The sequence below is a fragment of the Giraffa tippelskirchi genome, chromosome 5 (genome assembly GCF_054371585.1).
Source record: "Giraffa tippelskirchi isolate mGirTip1 chromosome 5, T2T-mGirTip1v1.2.pri, whole genome shotgun sequence".
NCBI lineage: Eukaryota > Metazoa > Chordata > Mammalia > Artiodactyla > Giraffidae > Giraffa > Giraffa tippelskirchi.
The window spans coordinates 152,786,981-152,804,915 of record NC_137279.1 but is presented as its reverse complement, the minus strand read 5'-3'; the positions used below and the strand labels follow the sequence as shown (position 1 = coordinate 152,804,915).

Genomic DNA, 17,935 nt, shown 5'->3' with positions numbered 1-17,935 from the left:
GGTCAAGGATGCCCCTTTCATAGAGGGGGTGAAGGGAGATGCATCAGGATGTTCCTGGAGGGGAAAAGAAGTCTAAGAAAGCTTCACTGCTTTTGGATAACCTTACGAGAGTTTTCCCAACTCTCCTGCCTCTTGACTTTACTGGGCTCCTCCTCGACTCAGCCCCGCAGCCTTGCTACAAATCACTCACTCTTAGTAAAGGTCCCCCACCTCCAACCCAGGTTTCCATGTGGACGCCCACTGCCAAGAGTGTAACCCATAAATACTACTGGGGCAGCTGTAGCAAGATGAGTGGAGAGAGGTGGGGAGACAGGGTGTGTCTAGAGGTCTCTCCAGGCCTGGTTCCTGCCTACTCAGCCATTCTTATACAGGCTGGTTGAATGACAAGAGCTTCTGAGACTGGCCAGCACCCAGCCAGACCCCCGGCTCACAGGGTGGATTTGACAAGGTGGCACAAAACAGGGAAACCAGAGACGTGAGGTGTTCTAATCTCACCTCTGGTCTTCTCGAGCTCCATGAGCTTGACAAGTAAAAGAAACTTTCTAGAAGGAGCCCCAGGTTTCCCATCTGCAAAGCAGTAGCTAATGTTTGACCAGTCCATTCAGGCTGCTATAACAGAAATGCCATACTCAGGTGGCTTAAACAACAAACATTTACTTCTTACAGTTCTGGAGGTTGGAAGTCCAAGGTCGAAGTTCCAGTAGATTCAGTGTCTGGTAAGAGCTTACTTCCAGGTTCACAGATATCCTCTCACTGTGTCCCCTCACAGTGGAAGGAATGGGGCAGCTCTCCGGGGCCTCTTTCATAATAAGTGCATGAATCCTGTTCATAAGGGCTCCACCCTCATGATCTCATCACCACTCAAAGGCCCCCACCTCCTAATATCATCATACTGTGGGGGGATTAGGATATCAACCTATGTGTTTAGGGAGGACATAAACATTCAGTCCTTAATAACTGGACTCCACAAAGCTTTTTGACAAGAAGTGCTCAAATTTAAATTTTAATACAATGTAAATTCTCTAAATATGCTTCGAGTCTTTTATGACTTGAACACTGTCACTGGCAGTAGAAAGAGGAAAAACTGTCACTAGCTTCAAGAAGTACAATACATTCTGGAGAGGAGGCAGAGAAATGGCAGGTAAAACTACACAACTCACTGTAGTCATCAGTATGCTGGTTGAAGAGTGCCACTGGAAATCCAGACAAGGGAAAATTTAAATACGTGTTCAAGGCGGGGATCAACGGGAGGAAAAAAAAGAAAGATGGTAACAGCCAGAGTGATAACATCTAACATTTATGGAGCTATAGATGTCAGGCTTGGTTCTAGGCGTATTACATATATAGTAATTTCAGGTGACTCTCAGTCTTATGGGTAGATTGGTATTGTTATCCCCATTTTACAGATGAGGAATCTGAAGTTCAGAGAGTGCTATAGCTTGAATATGTCTCCTCAGAATTCAAGTTAAAATCCTAAACCCAATGTGATGGTATTTAGGGGTGGAACCTTGAAAGGTGATTAGGTCATGAGGGTGGAGCCTTCATAAATGGGGTTGGTGCCCTTATAAGAGACCCCATAAGTGACATAATATTCTCTAGTTCCATCCATGTTGCTGCAAATGGTGATATTTTATTCTTTTTTTATATTTTCCTTTGTGTGTATGTGTGTGTGTGTGTATACCACATCTTCTTAAGCCAATTGTCATGGTATTTTAAGTCAACTGTACTTCGATAAAAAATAAAATAAAATAGATCCCACATAGTAAGAAGACTACTGTCTATGAACCCAGAAGTGGGTTCTCAGACACTGAACCTGCAGGTGTATTTATCTTAGATTTTCCAGCCTCTAGAACTGTGAGACATAAATTTCCATCATTTATAAGCCACACAGCCTATGGTATTTTTGAGCAGCCTGAACTGACTGAGTCAGTCACTCAAAGTCACATCACTAGTGAGTGGAAGAGCTGGGCTTTGAGCCTGGTTTTGGATCTTCAGTTTTTGATGACACTGCCTCCATTGTACCTGTGAAACCACTTCTGAGCTCCCAACCCCTTGTCTGGCCAAGGTAAAGTCAGGCAAGCCATGCCCACAGTTCACATTTCTTGCTAACCCACCCACCCTGTGTGTATATGTGCTCAGTCACATCTGACTCTTTGCAGCCCTGGTGGACTGTAGCCCACCAGGCTCCTCTGTCCATGGGATTTTCTAGGCAAGAATATTGCAGTGGGTTGCCATTTCCTTCTCCACAGGATCGAACCCATGTCTCCTGCATCTTCTGTATTTGTAGGTGGGTTCTTTACCATTGAGCCACCTGGGAAACCCAACCACCCATCCTATTATCATTGTTTTTGTGTCTGTTCACACGTTCCCCCACCACTTGATAGTTCTTAAGGGCAGGAGCAGAATGTTATCAAGAGCCTCATAAACAGTTGATATTTAATAATTTTTTTTTAATAGGTGAAAGAAAGAACAAAATTATGCTAGGTTTCAAAACACAGGCAAGAATTCACTGGGAAGTTGGAGGCAAACTTCCTCAGAGTAGAGGCAGTATCTTACTCACTCTTCTATCCCCAAACCTAGCACTTAGGTGCTGAGTAAATGTGTAATAAACTCTGGGCAGAGGAAGTGCTGTGAAGAAATTCAGAGAGATTTAAGGCCACATAGTGAATATGGATAACCTGGCCAGAATGAACCAACTAGACAGGGTGTGTGGGAACATAGAAACACTTCTCAAACTATCCTAGGTGAAACATCAGCTTTTCGGTTTTATTTCCAATTCATCATAGACCAATACTTTTTATAAGACGCAATAAAAAAGAACTGCTAGAAAAATGAATATAAAATGCAAGTCCAATTTTTCATTAGATTTAAGAGATGTAAGATGACTGCCAAGTTGCTATGAAAACGTCTAAATGTATGCTTTCCGTGTGGGTACTCACCTAGTGTCTGATCAGTAGCCAAGAGTCTATCACAGAGCAAGCTTTGCATGAAACTGAGAGGGTGGGAGGATGAGGTGCAGATCAACAGGGAAGGTGAGTTCTAGTTGTGCTATCAAGAACTGTGGGAGGAGGGCTTTCTGTGTGCCAGGCAATTCTAATTGCTCCACATATATTAACTGATTTAAATTCTACAGCCTATCTGTAAGGTTGGTACTATTATTACACCCATTTTAGAGATGGGGAGACTGAGGCACAGGGCAACTAAATAACTCTTTCAAGATTCCAGAGCTTGTAAGAAGCACAGACAGCCTTGAACTTGGAACTCTTAACTACTAGCCTGTGATGCCTTTGGGGAGCTGCCAGACAGGAAGTGGCATATTCAAATCCATGTTTTAGAAAAACCCTCCTGATGGCAATGTGGAGAGGAAAGGTCAATTAGGAAGCCATGGTGACAATCCAGATGAGAGGCAGCGGGGGAAGCAGAGATCAGACCAGATGTGTGGGCTAGTTAGGAAGTGGATGTGGCAGGCTTTGGTGGGCGCCAGGGGTGTCTGAGCTGGAGGGAGAAGGAGGGGAGGGAAGGGTATCAGATGACTCAAGGGGCCAGAGCTTCCTGGGTGGATGGAGATGTCCACTGACAGAGAAGGCAGGAATAAAAAACAGGCTTTAAGGGCAAGATGATAAGGTTGGTTTTCAAGGGTGCCTAACTGAATTTGATGAGCCTAAGACAGTCTGCAGCTGTCCTGGGAAAATGCCGGAGGTTAAAATCCTAAGAGTCGTTTATTGCATTCAGGGCAATACTATTTTACTCCAGCTCTGCTAAACCACTCTCCTTCTCTTCTCTCCTCCTCTTTGTCCCAGTTACACTTTAAATAGTTTAAAAAGTAGAAATTCCCCAATGCTAACTTTCCTCCCTTTGAAAGTGCACACAGTATATAAAAGTGTTCTGGTCACTAATTCCAATTTGTGGCAGAGGCTTCCACGTAGCCAAGCAATCGCTGACACCAGCTGAGTATCCTACAGTTCACCTCAATTCTGACATTATCTACCTGGAGATAGCATCGGATTCCACAGATTCAAAGCGGAGTCACAGAACTTTTTACCTACTAGATCACAAAGTTTATTATAAAAGGATATGACTCAGGAACAGCCAGATGGAAGAGATGCAGAGGGAAAGGTGTGGGGGAAGGGCATGGAGCTTCCATACCCCCTTAGCAAGGACCACTTTACCTCACATCTCCACGTGTTCACCAACCCGAAGCCTTCCTAACCTGGTCCTTTTGAGTTTTTATGGAGGCCTCATTACATAGGCATGATTGATCAAATCATTGGTCTTGGGTGACGGATTCAGCCTTCAGTCCCTCTCTCCTCCCTGGAGGTCTGAGAGGTGGGGTCGAAAGTTCCACCCTTCTAATCACATGGTTTGTTCTCTAGACAAACAGCCCCCAACCTTAGGTGTGGTCCCAAAGTCACCTCAATAACAAAGCAAAAGACACTTTTATTGCTCTCATCACTTAGGAAATTTCAAAGGTTTTAGGAGTTCTGTGATAGGAAGTATACAAAGATAGTATATATATTTCTCCTTATAAATCACAATATTGTTCATAGCTGTATCTTCACAGAGTAGGTATAAATGCCTTGTGAATGAAAACAGATCATTTTTGTGTTTACTGAACACTGAAAAAAGGAAAGGACAGAGAATTAAACAGTTGATGAATTAAACAGTTAACAGCAAAGAAACATCTGAGTGCAAGAGAGATACATCACAAGGTGACGTCTCTTCTCTCATGTTCTTTCTCCTTCCAGGAGGCCACTCCCTCCAGCTCACACACCTGGTGGGCATCAGAACAGGTAATATGGTGCCATGAAGGTCATAGACTGCAAAGCCAGACAGCCGTGGATTCAAAGTAAGAAGCCACCACCACTTACTGCTGAGCTCTAAAGTGGTATTCAAACCCCTGAACCCGTTTCCCCACCTATAAACGGAGCCAGTATTGCCTACCTCAGAGGGCTACTCAAGGCCTGTGAAAGGTCCCAGCACATGTCAGCACACAGGAGTCACTCAAGGAGTAACTATCACCATCACTGTCATCTAATTAACCACTAGCACCCTACACTCTCTCAATTAGGATTTGTCAAATGCATTTATGGAGAAGGCAATGGCACCCCACTCCAGTACTCTTGCCTGGAAAATCCTATGGACGGAGGAGCCTGGTAGGCTACAGTCCATGGGGTCGAGAAGAGTTGGACACAACTGAGCGACTTCACTTTCACTTTCATGCATTGGAGAAGGAAATGGCAACCCACTCCAGTGTTCTTGCCTGGAGAATCCCAGGGACAGAGGAGCCTGTTGGGCTGCTGTCTACGGCGTCGCACAGAATCGGACACGACTAACGAGACTTAGCAGCAGCCGCAGCAAATGCATTTAACTCTTAGAGTAACTTCAATTGAAATTAAAGATGATGGGCATTATTTGAGCACTATAATCATAATATTAATTATAATAATAATAGTTAATACCTGAGCGCTTACCATCGACCCCCTGAATGCTTTATATATGTTAAGTAGCTCTTTTACACCAAAGACAGTATTTAGTCAATCTAAGAAACATATTCTGTTCACATTTTAATATCTTTGATACTAGGATGAGTGTGGTAGTCAGAATGGCCCCTCAAAGATGTCCTTGCTCTAATCCCTGAAACCTATGGATATATCTCACAGCAAAAAGAACTTGGCAGATAATTAAGGGACAGGAGCCTCAATTGTTCAGGTGGGCCCAACTGAATCAAATGAGCCCTAAAAGCAGAGAACTTTTTCTGGTGGAGGCAGAGAGAGCAGAGGAGACCTCAGAGAGATTCCAGGCATGAGAAGGATTCATCGTGCTATTGCTGCCTCTGAGACATAGGGTCCAATACAAGAACCAAAGAGAAGTCTCTAAGAGCTGAGGGTGGCTTCCCCCTCCAACAGCCAGCAAGGAGGTAGGAACCTCAGTCCTACAATTGCAAGGAACTGACTTCTACCAACCTGAACGACTCTGCAAGTGGATTCTTCTCAGTGCCTCCCTATAAGATTTCTGACTTGTAAAATCCAGAGCACAATAATGAGCCAAACCATGACGACTTTGGAACGGTGAGATAATACATATGTGCTGCTTTAAGTGGCTAAATTTATGGTAATCTGCAATGGCAGCCAGAGAAAACAAATACATTCTTAGGCTTGATGTGGGTTATAGCTGAATCTTTTTTCTCAGTGGCTCATAGTATAATGCGGAGAAGGCAATGGCACCCCATTCCAGTATTCTTGCCTGGAAAATCCCATGGACGGAGGAGCCTGGTAGGCTACAGTCCATGGGGTCGCTAAGAGTTGGACACGACTAAGCAACTTCACTTTCCCTTTTCCCTTTCATGCACTGGAGAAGGAAATGGCAACCCACTCCAGTATTCTTGCCTGGAGAATCCCAGAGACGGCGGAGCCTGCTGGGCTGCCGTCTATGGGGTCGCACAGAGTTGGACACGACTGAAGCGACTTAGCAGCAGCAGCAGCAGCATAGTATAATGGCATAATGGATGACATCTTAGATTTGTTGAAATATGGTATCATTATCTTTGTTTTGCAAATGGGAAAACAGGCTCTTTGAGGTAAGGTGACATGTCCAGGTGAATCAGATTGCAGGCTCGAGCTGTAAGCCATCATGCACACTGTCATAGAGTGTACAAGGGCTGCAGCATCACGCCAAAAGGCCAAGGAAGGGCTAACATGACCTCCATCCCAGGCCTGTGTTCAACATGGGATCCCTAATACGGCTGACCACAAAGACCCAACTGGGTCCAGAAGGCACCCACCCTCAGCAGCAATCATTCATCCACTAGTGGAGCATCCCAAGGTGCCAGGTGCCCTTCCAGATCCTCAGCTAGATCACACCTATCTTACGAGAGCTGACACTGCAGTGAGGTCAACACTAAAAAGGCAGGAGCACCGGAAGGAAAACAAAGCATCCAGTGCTGAAAACCCACCTTCACAAGGCAACAATCCACACATTTAGGAGCTCAGAAGAGACCACTGGGCTTGGAAAACCAGATCCTCCTTTCTAGAACTTTCATGGGCCTCTGTTAAATGTGGGAATCCTGAGGAGAGAATGCTGTGGTGGTGGGATTTTCTTGTTCTGTTTTGCTTTGCTCTTTGTTGATGGAGATGGAAGCTAGCTTTACACCAGACTGCCTCATATGAATTTCTAAACGCAAAAAAAAAAAAAAAACCACACACAGTCATCTTTTCACTCAACCAAAGATCTTCTCTCTTTTGATGGATTTCATTTTTAAAAAGATGAAAATTAATTTCATATTAAAAGAGCATCCCAAGAGCTAACTGAAAGAACATTTCAAAAAGAAAGATGATTCAGTGTAACTCTAACCTCACGCCCTTCATCGAACCCTGAACTCTGGCTGGTCTCCTTACCTTATACTTTTACTTGCCTCTTTTCTTTCACCCTGGAAATAAGAGTAGACAGCTCTCTGATGGTGAAATCAAAGGGTGAACAGGCGGCCTATTCAGCAGGTACACAAAAAAAGTGGCATGTATAAGCTTTCAGAAGATGCATGTGAAAGGAAAAATCTAGATTTCTAAGAAGATTTTGCAGAAAATGCCACTGAAATTTATATATTTTCAATCTCTCTTGTTTTTGTTTGAGAGTGAGAAATTCTAGACTAGAAGGTCATCTTCATAATGGTTTTGGAGAAGTCCCAGTTTAATAATACCATTAGCTGAAAACTATTTATAAATCAGACATTAGCAACTGGCATAAAACCCTACTTTCCACTTCTCTCGATTTTGCACTGACAATTTGGCAGCCCACTTTCCCCTTAGGCCCAAAAGAGCTATCACATTCCTGAGTCTGTATTTAAGAGATTCTGACAGTGATGTAGGCAAGAGGCTTGCTTCAGGAGGAAAGGTCAACATATGCCCACAGGGGGACTGGCAGGCCTGGACTGCCCATGGGAGAACACGTACAAATGACTCCAATCCTCTCACCCGTTCACAATTCGAAAAATGTAACTGACCCTAATTACCATTTCTCACCACTGAGACTAGCAAAGATAAAAAGAGCTGACACCCTCTGTGCTGGTGGGGCTGTGGGGAAGCAGGCCGTCTAACGCATGGCCGGGACAGGGCGAAATGAGGCAAGTCTTCCCAAGGGGATGATAGGCCCCATGATTCAGCAGTCCTGTTCCCAGGAATCAATCCTCTAGGTTCACCTGCACAAAAGCAAAATAACACCTTTATCTGCTGCAGCGCTTTGTGTATTAGCGACAGACTGGGAACAATTCAAAGGTCTAGTTGTAGGGGACTGGCCGAATAAACCGTGGTCCATCCTCACAGTGGAAAGCAATTGTGCTGACAGAGATCTCCAGGACAGACTAATTTTAAAAAGCAAGACAGAGAACAGTATATATAAACATACCACCTTTTGTGAAAGAAGGGAAAAACATTTATATATATATATATGAGGATATATATATTAATTTATATATATGAGCAAATGACGATATATATATATGTGTGTGTGTATATATATATTTGTGTATATATTTGCTTATATTTACAAGTTGTAACCGGTAGAGAGTGTGGTAAACGCTTGGATAAGAGCAAGCTTTCTCAGTGTTTATCTTTTTATATGACTGTGAGCTTCGGGGGGTACCCTATAAAAACACTGCTGAAGTCCACGGGATGGCAAAGGACTCAGTCGGATAGAACTGAGCACATGTGTGCACACTGTATATACATGACCAATTTTTTAAAAATGAAGAAGTTGTCTAAGGCATTTTTTCACAGGAGCGTGAAGACTAGAACAAGCCCAGCATGGAAGACACAAAGCTGAGGAGCCATCTGAGGTCTGGGAAATGCAGATTGAGGCAGGTGAATTCCCAGGTCGGCATCAGTAAATCAGAGGAACCTGAGTCCGGGGTTCAGGAGGTGTGCACGGAGAGCTTGGTCTCTGCCCTGTGTGATGTCACTGTGGGGTGTGGCTGTCCCTGAGCCCCATGACATTTATGACAGCAGGAGGAAGTCAGAGACCTGGAAGTGAAAGAGAGGTAAAGGCAGAAATGCGAGGATTCCCTCCCAGGCAGCGTGCCAGGTGCATTTATTTGCTTTCTGGATTTGGACAGTAATGGCTGAAGCATGCTGCTCATTAAATATTTATGTTGAAAAAAAAGGGCAAAACATGTGCCGGAATATTCTGCCTAATCCAACAGAGAGATATTCCTGAAAAGTTGAGATTCCTGGAGTTTTATAAAATCAAGTCATGCTGTAAATGCAACAGGTTAAGTCTGCTCTCTCAAGAGATTCTGTAGGGACTCCTTCTTAGGAACTGTTACTTCCTGCGATTCCTTGTTTTGAGAATTGGAGCTTGCCTGAAGAAAGCTGAATTTAACCAGATGAAATGTGAAAGGCATTCATGTTTCTGCACCTGTGGGCATTTTTCACAAGGTGCAGCCACTCCATAAAAACACAGCAGAAGGCCAAGGTCTTAAGTGCAAGCCAGCACCTCTATACTTCGACCTAATGCCTTAGCAGTCTGACCCACTACATGTGGCTGACCCTACCTGATGTGCAGATTACCTCTCAGGAGAGGAGCCAAGAGGAAGGTAACTCTGACAGTCTGCTTCTAAAGGGTCAACTTAAAAGAGAAAGCATGCAAGCAGCACCAGCTGGCACTGTGAGGGACACAGACAAACCCCTTTTCTCAGTTACTGGTGGCTTTAGCAACAAACCTCCCCACTTCTCACTTGAAACTAGAAAAGTCTTTCTACGTAAGCAGCAGCCGCTCAGAGGTAAATTCCCAAGACTCCTGCAGTCACCGTCCTTTGCATCCTGTCCCCAAGAGGAGGGCCCATGGCTGGTCAATAACACCACAGATCCCTCTGTCTGTTCTCAGGAGACACCACTGCACATATTGGGCAATGCTCAGCAAGCCTGTTTGTTGGTGTTCAACTCACAGTAAACAATGTCAGTGTTGTTTCAAGTGCTGGTCTCAAGTGCTGGGTTTTACCTGCCCCTTAGGAAATGATGAACTGAAGAAGCAGCCTGTCAGAGGGAACATGCACCACTGAATGTGCAATTCCCGGTAGATACCATCAATTTTACCTTTGATTAGAAAGAACATTCGCTTATCTACTTCACTGGCACACAGAGCAGAGAATGTGGTTTTATTCATTCATTCCAGTGGCATTTAATAAGTACCTACTATATGCCAGATTCTGCCTGCTCATGGCATTTAGAGGGTTACTGTACCTGAAGGAGCAGGGAGAGGTCGGCCTGCTGCTCATCATATCGTATCTTTGTGTGAATTAGGAAAAAGCCAGACCTCCAAGTGGACCCAGTCTTGCAGGCTCGACGGAGTCATAAAGAAGCATCCTGTCCTCCTGGCAGAGGCAATTCCAGCTCAGGACACAGGGCTTTTGGAGTAGATTTGAGCCCCAACTTCACTTCCTTGACCAGCTACTCCTATGCAGTGAACAATCTATTGTTCAAAGCCACCCTGTCAAGAAGTCGCAATTCAACTCTTCTGCTTCTTGGCGAGACATTCAACCTTCCCCTGACAACTGTCTGAGTAGCTGACTGTGACCTTACACACCCACAAGAAGCCTCACGGTCTAATGTACAGGCAATGGTCTAATATTGCAAAAGTCTGGGTGGCTTAGGTACAGGACAGGCACCAAGTCTGTGGCTCTCAACACTTTGCCAATTTGTCTGAGGTTCTGGTTGAATAAACCTGGCACGATGGTTTCATATCAATAAAATTCTCACAATGTCTCAACAAGGTCCAAGAAGTTTTTGGATTTTGATCCCTCTTTCCATCCTTAAATTTCTTTTGTTCATGATGAGAGCTAAACTGCAGTAATTTCTCTTGGAAAAGTAGACAAAATTTGCAGTCACTGAAAGCTTGGGATCTTAAGTCAAAGGGCTCCAGTAGGGGAGCTAAAGTGTTAATGTCCAGTGCTCAGAGCCTTTTCGGCTGGTGTGTGCTCAGTCACTCAGTCGAATCTGACTCTTTGAGACACTATGGACTGTAGCTCGCCAGGCTCCTTTTTCCATGGGATTGTCCAGGCGAGAGTACTGGGGCGGGTAGCAATTTCCTCCTCCAAGGGATCTTCCCAACCCATGAATTGAACCTGTGTCTCCGGCATCGCAGGCAGTCTTTACCACTGAGCCACAAGGAAAGGCGGTAGCACCTGCAGCTAAATGAGAGCCTGGTTATTCTACGTGGGTAAAGTTAAGATTCCACCCCCATGGGCTCACGTGGGTTTTTACACAGCCATTGGGATTGAAGGCAATTCTCTGTACATGGTACGTGAGTGCGGCAACGATCACTGACTCAGAGCCCTCTCCAGGGAGCACTTGTGATGACACCAACCCCAGTTAAATCAGAGCTTACGCTCCTCTCCTCAATCAACCAAAAGGATGCTATGTCAGTTACATGACACTGATTACAAGGGGAATGGCAGTCTATTCTGTAAGAAAGCAAAGGGAATATAAGACCTGCTGGCCCCAAAGTCACCTGCATACAATAAATGCACATGAAAAATGACAAAAGATACTTAGCAACCGATTGACTAAAGCAGACCTAAAAGAAATTCTTCGTTGAGCCACTAATTCTCCGGCGGAGTTGAAAATATGAAAAGTCTTAACAGTCTACAACACCCTGGTTTTTATTATACAATAATCCTCTGAAATGCAGACCCATTAAAAGAAGACAAAAACCCTCCTTGTCAGAGGATGGCAACCAGACACTCCCAGCTAAGCAGTTTTACGATACCCAATAAAGCCTGACACAATAAACCAGACATTTAAGTGACACTAGAAATGATTTTCAAGAGACTTGGGATTAAATGGAATAATCATCTAGAAGCAACCTTCAGTCAAATCACCTCCACCCTCTGCCCTGTGTCCAAGCCACCTGGCTCACTGCTCTTTCCTATATTCCCTGGAGAGAAGTGGGGAGACAGGACCTGCTAGTGTGAGCCTGTTCTAGAGTAGGACTTATGGCCAGTGTCCCCACTTCCTTTCAAGGTCCTCTCTGGGAGTCCAGGGATGGGAAAGGACAACTATACAGATCCCTTCAGGTCTGCTGCATCTCTGAGGCAACTGTGGAAGCTTCAACTTCTATGGCTGCAGAGGCAGTGAGCCCATTGGCAAGGCTCTGGTAATACTCCTCAGGCGGGTCATCTCACCTCTAACAGGAGCCCTCTCCTTCTGTTTCTCCCGGTTTGATATATAGCTTCTAAACAAGACTTCCTCCATAAAGCCCTCTTCCCCCGACCCCACTTTTAGCTGGATGCACCTCCACTGAAGTGGCTGCAGAGTGCTTAGCGCATGGGATGTGCAGTCAGAACAACTCCAGGTCACAGTCTCATCTTGCCGCCTGGGGAGCCTCAGCTTCCTCACGTGTGCTGCTGTGAGGACTAAGCAAGATCATAAACATAAAGGAATTAGACTTGGGCTTAGGATGTAGAACAGCTCCGTCAAAGGAGTTGCACAATTATGCTATATATTTTTTTACCTACTGACCTATCCCATTAAACTAAGCAGTATGTCTTCCTTGTGACCATCTTGGAGGCCTCTGACATGCAGCATGTGCCATATGCACACAACTCCTCAGCCAGGGCCGGGATGTAACAGATCTAGGAAGTGACAGTTTCCGTAAAGTCAGGGTTGGCTGCTCAGTGAGTCTGCACGCAAACCCAAAGTTCAGACATCTTTTAAGAAGATAAACCTACTACAAACTTCCAAAAGGGTCTCTCTTACTGCTCAATAACTCACATATGTAAGTCCAGAACCTTCAATTGCTTATGCAAGCTGGTGTTTTTTTCCTAAACAAAATCCAAATCCTGCTATTTACAGCTAATCAGGTTTTACTGATTGTTACACAAATAGACTATTATTTATTTTCTATACATGCTCACTGGAGAAAATATGGGGAGAAGCACCCCAATTCCACCCCATTTGTCTGTACTTTGTTTTCTATGCATAAACTTTTTAAAAATCAGTTGTAATTGTAATAACACACTATAACTGGGCACACTGCCTTTCTGCTATTAACTTATCCTAAGGTGGACTTTATGGGTCATGGATTTTTTTCAAGTATCTAATAAGAAAGGAAAATGGGATTGCGATCCAAGAGAATTAATTTGTTGAGCAAATCAACACTCCAATCCATTTCATGTTTAAAAGACACAATGACAATTGCCTGATGGTATTCTCTTACTTCTTGAACACTGCTTGATAGGACTTTATCAATTACTGAGCCTTTTTAGATTCAGGGGAAACATTAAAATTTCATATGGTTGCTTTCCTGTTACAAAAACAATGCATGCTCATAACATGTAGAAAATCTTAGTAAGCATAATTTAATGCTAATATTTATTGAGCATAGACTATGTCAGGCACTGTGCTTTAGAGAGATAAACTCATTTATCCCTCCCAGCATCTCATTGAAGCGCAGAGGTATTAAGGAACTTGCGCACATGCTACACGCCTAGAAGCATGAGCCTGGAATCCATCGCCGTGCTATAATGTTCTAAGAGTGAAAGGAATCAATAATTTATTCAATCAAGTCCTCCGCTGCTTCAGAGTATAATGTCACAGGCAAGAAATGATTCATAATAATGCTGTACCCCTTATAGTTATTTTGAAATATTATAAGCATGATCTCTGAGTCCCTATGGAACAATTAGTAAAATGAAAAGTCATCTGTGACACAAGCTGCGATCCCAATCGGCCCAATTCTAAGCACCTGACGTGCGTCAAGAAAACAACAGGCACTTAAAAGGGTTTGTTTTAAAGACGGAAACATTTTTCTAAAATTCTACAAATGAATCAGTGATGTGATGAGTCGATTCCATGAATTAACTGGACACCCAGTCTCACAAAAATTTACCCTCAGTCACAATGCTTTTATAAAACATTTACGAACTGGGTCTGCATGCAAATCCAAATTTCAAACATCTCTTAAGAAGATAAACCTGTACATTTCTGAAAGGGTTTCTCTTTTACTGTTAAATAATGCTGCTAATTATTCCTGAACACTTCTTATGGCTTATCTGTTAGCACTGGACATCAGTACATGAAAAATAACTGGACACCCTGGGTCACATTTTTTCATACTTTAATGAAAAATTATACTAGGTAAAATATACACATTTCTGTTTATAGCCTACCCAAGGTTAATAAGCATAGCTTTTAAAATACAAAGTTCTCTTTAAATTTAAAATATGATTAATGGAATGTTTCTGATTGCCTGGCTCTAAAAATATTATACGACTATATAACGTCACACTAAAAGCACATTAAAACTGTTAACTCTAGTAATTGTAATTATTCATACTGCTGTTGAAAATATATGACACACACATGTATACAAATATTTCAGGTATTTAGACAGATAGTTGGCTAGACAGATATCTAGCTCTACATATCTATAAAACCAGGCAACTTCTTTGGAATTTAATTGCTCTAGTATTTCCAGAAGCTCTATCTATCTAATCTATCTATTGATATCTATCTATAAAATCAGATGCCTTCTTTACTTTATGTCTCTATGTTTCCAAAAGGTTCAAACTGCCATCTTTCACTTTATCTGATGACTGGCTGCTAGAGTCAGTTGATAAAATATCTAATAATCTTGAATATTATCTATGTATTAGGTGCAGTGTTCTCCAAAGATTGTTCCACACACTTTCATAAAAACCCTTGAGACTGAGACCACACTCATTTTCATTTTACAAATCAGACTGAAAATGGTTAAGTAACTGATATTTCCATCCACATCTGTCCAGCACCGAAACCATATCTCAAACCACTGTTAAGCTGCTTCTCTTCCAAATCAGACTTCAGAAAAATTTGACTTCCACCACTTGCCTCCCTGAATTAAGCTTAAGCTGATGTATAAAACTTAAAAAAACACCCAACACAAATCCAACAAAATAAATGACATAATTCCAAATCTGATTATTTTTTATGTGAGAGGTTTTTAACATAAAAAAACAAAACTAATCTGATATTTGCTAGCCATTTCAAGTGTTTTGACTATGCAGCTTTCTGCTGTCACAACTGGACAAATCACCCATGTCCTTCAACAAGTGACAAGACAAGCCCAACGCTGCAAATCTCACTGTTAGAGAGCTAAGCTTTCAAATGAGACTGGAGCCTACTACACTGAAAATTTTTGTAGTATTAATCTTTTTGGTTTCTTGTGAAACACAGACCAACATCTTAATGTATTTCTAGACAAATCTAAATTCTGTCTGGATTCAACATCTTCCTGAATCACCTGGGTTAAAAACAGTAAAAACATGACTGCATTTTTTTTTTCTCATAGGCCTAAAGGAGCAGTCCTTAGACTGTTTGGCATTTTTTGGACTTAAACCAGGGTCTTATGGTGCTAATTAACTGTTAGAGAAGGCAAAGAAACTGAACAGTCGATCCCAAAGTCCTCTTATCACTGAAGTCTCTGTAAAACGTTTGATTACTTTAAAAAATTATGTATGTGTGAATCATAAGTTTGTTTATTGAAAAAAGGGCTTGCTGACACATACACTTTGGGTTTTTTCTTTCTTTCTTTTTTTTTTTTTAAGAATCAAAACAGTTCCTTACTTGATGTGACTGTTTTGGCAACAGTTAAACTCAACCCCGTCATTCTAGCGCTGCCTGCCTTCCTGGTTCTCCTAGGTGAGGGCCGCCATCCTGCGATAATTTACACGCAGGGCTAAGACGCACCAGCAATGGTGCAGTGTGGTGACGAGCACTTTAGAAACAAAGCCAAACTCCGCTTTTAAAGCAGAGAACACACGTACCCAGTTCCCGTCTCTGACAACGTCCAAAAGATTCCCTATAGACAACCTACTAGACGAAGCTACAGCAGCCCCAGGAAATATAAACAGAGTTCGCAAAGACCGGGGGGAGAGGGGCCGCCGGGGGGACAGGAAACAACTGATGGGAAGGAAACTAATCATGTGAAGTTTGCCCGACTCCACAAGGTCTAATACATTCCGGTTTGTTTCCACTCAGAGCAGCCATTAAACGTGCCCTGACACGTGGGCGCAGCGGACCTCCCTTCTCGCCGGTTTTTGGCCATTTCCTTCACTGTGCGCTTGTTTGTATACAACCTCGTTCGGACAGGGGGTGACCACAAGATGACAGGCCTCGGCAGTTCCTTCACTCAGATTTCTAGTTGTCCAAAGTTTCACTCCACGGCGGGGATTTAACGAGAATCACGAGGTCCTTTTCGAAAGTTATGAATGGTTTAAGTTTACAAGACACAAACAGAAGGCGAGGGACGAGCGAGTGCTGGGCGACTTCAGCCGCAGCGTTTTAAAATTAGCTTTAATTGATATGCCCTAGTTAAAATTAAAAAGGAGGGGTGGGGAGTCACTCTGATCCACGCAGTAAGTGTCGGGGGCAATACTTTTTAAAAAATCACTCAAGACTCACGTCCGAGTCTTGACCTCCTCATACCACCTGCAAATACAGTCTCTTGGCCACTCACTGCTCGGGGGTCCCTCGCGGGATGTGTGATCGGAGTCCTCTCGGTGACCCGCTATTTCCCCGCCAGACCCCCAGCGCATAGCGGGTTCCAGAACTGTGCACTCGCCGCCTAGTCCCCAGAAAGAGCGGAAGAAAGTAGGAAAGAGGGGCGTGGCGCCCCAGTCTCCCCCAGCTGCCTGCCCTCCTCCCAAACCTGGCACCACCGCAGCGGGAGCTAGCGGGGAACCCCCGAGCCTTCCAGCTCCCACCTGGCGCGGGGCGCACGGCTACGGGCCGGCCGTGGAGCCAGCGAGCGGGGAGACCTCTCCTCCCGCTTCAGCCCTCGTCCCCGGGACCGCGTCTCCAGACCTAGCCCCGCAGGACCCCCGGCTTCCTGGGCCATCTGGCCGCCGCCCGTCGAGGGCGAGCGCGCCGTCCGTCTCCCGGTCTCGGCGTCCCTTGCCCTCCACCCCCATCGCGGTCTCCGGCGCCCAGTGCCCCAACCAGTCCCCGCCCTCCGGGACACTCTTCCCTCCTTCCTTCCTTTCTCCGTTCCCTCCCTCCATCTCGCTTCCCAACACCAGGAACTGGGAGGCGGCTCCCGAACTGGTCGGCCGACGCCCCGCGCTGCGCCCCTGTCCCCTCGGGGACCGGACTTGCCACCTGCGCCCGCCGCTCGCTGCTCACTCGCCTGCCGGTGCGCTGCCCCTGCCGCCACCGCCGCTGCCGGGGACTCTGTCTCTAAGGGCTCCTGGAGACGACTCCGACCTCTCCTCCTCCTGCTCCTCCGGGCGGGGGCCGGCTCCGCCTCGCTCGGGGTAGGCGGGGCGGCCAGCCCGACGGGCGGGGCGGCGGCGGCGGCCCAGGACTCCTTCCTCCCGGCCGGCCCGCCTCCCTCCTGCCCAGATGCCCTGACTGTTCCCTGGTCTGGCTGTTAAACCCGGGTCGAGCCTGGGCCGGCAGAGGTGAAAAGTCGGCAGCACTGAAGCCCAGCAGACATCTGACAGCCTTGGCCACCCCTCAGGGTCCCTTCCTCGAATTCCCCGAAGCTTTGGAAGTTCAAGGACTCTCGGGTCCCCCACTTCGTGACCCTCCACAGGGCTGCTCTGACTCCTCAGCAGTTTCCTTCCCTTGCGAACCCTAGGCACCCCTTCTGCCAACTGTCCCTTAGGCCACGAATATGCAAACCCCCTACATAAAAGTTAGGCTCTACTCCAGGAATTGAAGAAAACAGTCACAGTAAAATGTAAAGGGCCCTGGGGCCACTGAGAGATTTTGCTTCCCAGAAAATGGAGCTATAACTGTGGGTTGTTGAGTTTGAAGTACATCCACCCATCATGAGCTTCCCCTCCATCTCTCGCCATGAGATTTGTGTTTCCAAATGCCCAGTACCTGGCAGAATTCTGCTTATTGATTGAATTAATTAGATTTGGTGAGTCTTTTCTGGAGGGACTCCGGGTGAGGTAGTTTGAAAA

At 44.9% G+C, this 17,935-nt stretch overlaps 1 protein-coding gene and 1 long non-coding RNA gene across 9 annotated transcripts in view; one reads left to right on the top strand and one right to left on the bottom strand.

The window, feature by feature from the left end:
* GNG12 (G protein subunit gamma 12) overlaps positions 1 to 17,253 on the bottom strand; it is a 147,068-nt gene extending 129,815 nt beyond the window's left edge. For 2 of the 8 annotated variants that reach the window (XM_081490707.1, XM_081490700.1), the window contains exon 1: positions 17,124 to 17,253. The gene's annotated coding sequence lies outside the window, so the exon portion shown is untranslated. Of the gene's footprint in view, positions 1 to 12,279; positions 12,301 to 16,427; positions 16,559 to 17,123 lie in introns of those variants that run through there. The other 6 variants (XM_081490709.1, XM_081490705.1, XM_081490708.1 and 3 more) reach the window with 4 other exon arrangements.
* Positions 9,000 to 10,765, top strand: LOC145506346 (uncharacterized). Its single transcript, XR_014053787.1, has 2 exons — positions 9,000 to 9,769; positions 10,290 to 10,765. It is a non-coding gene; the product is annotated as an uncharacterized LOC145506346 (long non-coding RNA).
* Positions 17,254 to 17,935: the final 682 nt, after the last annotated feature.